The 4,360-nt window shown below is 45.6% G+C and overlaps 1 pseudogene; it reads left to right on the top strand.

Moving 5' to 3' along the window:
* Nucleotides 1–1,709: 1,709 nt before the first annotated feature.
* LOC109395531 (coiled-coil domain-containing protein 90B, mitochondrial pseudogene) overlaps nt 1,710–4,360 on the top strand; it is a 12,902-nt pseudogene continuing 10,251 nt past the window's right edge.

Raw genomic sequence — 4,360 nt, 5'->3', positions numbered from 1 at the left:
TGTGTGTGTGTGTGTGTGTGTGTGTGTGTGTGTGTGTGCACCTGTGCACGCGCACTCTCCAAGCTGGGGAGAGGAAGTAATTGTTGGGAGAGGAAGCATAAGGCTTAGGCCCAGCCCAGCAGCCATGCTTTTGCCTCTTCCCTCCCTGGACTGGGTGTAAGGGGGTGTGGAAGATGGACACACAGTGGACTCCACCTTGAAGTCTTTGAGTCTGATCTACAATAGAACTGAGACCAGATCATAGCCTGGAAGACAGAGGAGTGAGCCTCTTGAGGCTCACTGTTTTGTCTGGCCTCAGGGAAGCAGTGGGTATGGGTGTGTCTAGGCACCAGAGGACCCATAGCAGCCCGATCTGTCCCCCACCTGTAAAGCATGAGAAAATATCCCTAAGTTCCCAGGACCCAAGTGCGACTTGGAAGTTAGATAACCCAGGTGGATCTACTCAGTCTTGAAACTGGAATGCAGGCACTTACATTAAAGGAACCCACCTAGAGTCTCCACTGAGGCCCGGAGCAGACTCTGCTACTATCTCAGCACATCTCTGTCCCAGGGAGCCAAAGGACCTGGGACACCATTCCCGGAGCCCTGCCCTGCGCTTCTTTGGGTGGTCCCAGAGGACATGAAATAGGTGGGGGTCAGCAGCGGTCTGGGAGACAGCAAGGGCTTAGGAGGGCTGCTGCCCCGGTGGTACCAGGTGGGCTGCTGTGTCAAGCCTTGCACTCTCTAGCTAGAATCAAACCAAGGATAAGTTGAGGAGGAGCCAGCGAATTTTAAACCTAAAATGGCTGAGCAATCACTAACTCGACAGAATTAACCAGGAAGTGGTTGATTTATGTCTATCAGGCATAAAAGAGAAAGAAACTAGACTAGAATTATGGAAGATAATGGGAGTTACATTTCTTTCTTACCCAAGTCTAACTGGGAGCTTTGAACCACTGCAAAGGCATTTTCCACAATCTGTGAGTCTGTTTACCCAGCACCCAAAGTCCCCACCGACAGGCTGCACCAAGCCGAATCTACCTCCCCTGCCCCTCCCCACAGGCCCAACCCCACCTGAGATCGGGTTGTCACACCAGTGGGACAGATGTCCAAAGTAAGGGGAGATTGTAATTTATGCTACTGCTTGTTAGAAGGATTCCTCCGGGTTGGGATGATTCAATTTGGAGTGAAAGTCAATAAACTTTGGACCATAAACTAAGATCAAGCTTCTCCAACTTTTCAACGATTTTGCAGTGTAAGTAGGGTGCAGACAGGAGAGAAGTTCCTAAGCGTGCCCACACTGCCCCCTGCTGGAAGCGTCCAGCACAGACGCGCAGCTGTCCACCACCGGCCCTTCAGCAGCCAGAACAGGGCATGAGCACCGGGAGCGCTCAGAGCCGGCGGGCGACTGCCCTTCCTCAGCTATATCGTCTGTCTTCATAGTGAACATTTGCTAAGCAGCCTTCTAAGTAGCATCGTTCATAATTCTGGGAAATCACTGAGTGCCAGACGCTGACTTGGGCCCAGCGAGCTGCCTGCAGACCACGAGTTGCCCAGAGGGCAGAACAGCCCAGCGACGGTGGGCACCAAGCCTGAGCCAAGAGGCGGCTCAAGGAGGTGACTTGTGTCTTCCCGTGGGGGCAATGGATCTGTTGCCATGACTGTCTCTTCTGCCTTCCGCTGGCACATCAACAGAAGAGTTTTCCATGGCTGGGGAGGAAGTCCACGTGATGTGGCTTCTGAGCCCCAAGAAGTGCCGGGACCAGCTTATGCGGAGACCCAAAATCTCTAACTGGGCAGGAGTACCTCTAAGGAACCTCCTAAAGGAGGGGCAGCAGCTGAAGCCTGGCAATAAGAACGAGAGTAGTGTAAAATGGTCATAATCAGAAAAAAAAACCTTTAGAAAGCCACACAACATTAAATTTAAAATTTAAAACATACTAAATGTCCAACAGTGTGGAAGTGATTATGTTATAATTAATAATAGCCATTTAACTGAGGGGACAATTTTTATTTACTAATATGACCACATTGTGTCTTTAAAATGCATCCAAAAGTTATAAATGTTTATGGTGATTTTCTCTGTTTGATAGAATTAGTAACAATTTTTTTCTTTTTCTGTATGCTTATATTACAAGTTGTATTATTCTTATAATCCTAAAAACATTTTTACTTTAAAAAAAAGAAAGACCATTTGGAAACAAGAGAGGGTATGTGAAAGAACAAGTTCCTCAACAAGACAAGCAGGTTAGAGTACCTGACCTTGAGCAAAAAGAAAACTCCATCTGCTTCCGAAAGCGGTGTCAGATGGCGGGCATGAGGCCTGCTTGGCCAGCAGTGGTACAGAAGAGCTGGGGACTCAGGCCTGACAGTCCTTGCTCCCTCTGAACAGGATAGGATGCTGTGTACTGAGGAAAGAGCTGCCGGCATGAGAATAGGCCAACAAATACTTAACCTAGAACCTGAGGAGTGGCAGAGGGAGCTGAAAGGGGACTCCTAGGGGACACGGAGTCTAGTGGTCAGAGCTATGAATCTGGGGCTGGACTGCAGGGGCTGGTGATGCCACTTACCTGGCTTTGGGGCTGTGGGCAAGCTCATTACCGTGACTCACCTGACTAAACAAGAGGGCAATAATCGTTACTTGCCTCCTACAGCTGTGGAGAGGGTACACAAGTCAGCATCCAGAAAGCACCTGGAAGAGGGCCCACACAGAGCAGGTGCCCAGTAAGTGTTAGATGACTTTATTTGCAGCACTTCTGAGGAACTCTAGAACAAGCTAGCGGGGTGCCATTAAAGAAACATACTAGCTTCTGCTGTGTCCCTTACAGATGCCTCTCAGAAATTGTGGCAAAAGCTGTGGCTTGCCTTCACAATTTCTGGGATGACCATCTGTATATACTGTTATTAAAAATAGAGTTTTACTTTTTTATTATTATGGTAAAATATGCATAACAAAATTTACCATCTTAACCATTTTCAAGTGTATAGTTCAGTGGCATTAAGTACATTCACATTGTTGTGCAACCATCACCACCATCTGCCTTCAGAACTTTTTCATCATCCCAAACTGAAACTCTGTCCCCATTAAACACTAACCTCCCACTCCCCCTCCCCCAGCCCCAGGCAACCACCATTCTAATTTCTGTCTCCATGAATTTGACTACTCCAGGCACCTCATGTAAAAGGAAGCATGCAATATTTGTCCTTTTGTGACTGGCTATTTCACTTAGAATAACGTCTTCAAGGTTCATCCATGTTGTAGCATGTGTCAGAATTCCCTTCCTACGTATTCAAGTCTCAGTGCTATTCCATTGTATGGGTATATCACATTTTGTTTATCCATTTATTCATTGATGGTCTTCTGGACATTTGGGTTGCTTTCACCTTTTGGCTATTGTAAATAATGCTGCTATAAACATCGATATACAAATATCTGTTCAAGTCCATGCTTTTGATTCTTTTGGGTATATACCCAGAAGTGGAATTGCTAGATCATATGGTAATTCTATGTTTAATTCTTTGAAGAACTGCCATACTGTTTTCTACAATGGCTGTGCCATTTTACATTCTCACCAACAGTGCACAAGGGTTCCAATTTCTCCACATCCTCACCAACACTTATTACATATTTATAACAGCCACCCAATTGGCTATGAGATGATATCTCAATGTGGTTTTGATTTTAATTTCCCTAATGATTAGTGATGTTGAGCATCCTTTAATGTGGTTATTGGCCATGTGTAAATCATCTTTGGAGAAATGTCTATTCAACTCCTTTACCTGTTTTTTTAATAGAAACATTTTTATGAAGGCTAATTTATCTTTTTTAATGATTAATGGGTTTGTGTCCTAAGAAACCTTTGCCTGCTCCAAAATCCCAAAATAACCTCCTATGTAATCTAGAGGCTTTATGATCCTAGTTTTTATTTTTAAGGATATGACTCATCTTAATTTGGGGGTATGTAGTGAAATAGGGGTCAAAGTTCATCTTTTTCTATATGATTATTCAGTGTTTGAACACCATTTGTCAGATTTACTTTCCCCATTTGGGTGATTTGGTACCTTTAAGGAAAATTGACTGACTATGTGGGTCTATTTCTTGACCCTCTATTCTAGTCCATAGTTTTGTCTATTCTTATGCCAATAAGCACTGTTTTTATTACTTAGTTAATAATAACTCTTGAGGGGAGGAAAATGGCCGCGGTAAGGAAGTCACTGAATTAGCTAGCGCAAACCACGGCAGCGAAAACACAACTCTGCGGGACACGCTGCGCAGCAAAGGGACTCCCACGCGGACTACTTAGAGGTGGGCAGACCCGGCGGGTTCGGGAGTTGGGCGGCGAGGCGAGTGGAGACACGGGCGGCGCCCGGTCTTCTGAGT

This window comes from Hipposideros armiger, unplaced genomic scaffold (genome assembly GCF_001890085.2).
Source record: "Hipposideros armiger isolate ML-2016 unplaced genomic scaffold, ASM189008v1 scaffold_476, whole genome shotgun sequence".
Lineage (NCBI taxonomy): Eukaryota > Metazoa > Chordata > Mammalia > Chiroptera > Hipposideridae > Hipposideros > Hipposideros armiger.
The sequence above is the reverse complement of the archived record's forward strand: the minus strand, read 5'-3'. Positions and strand labels throughout refer to the sequence as shown.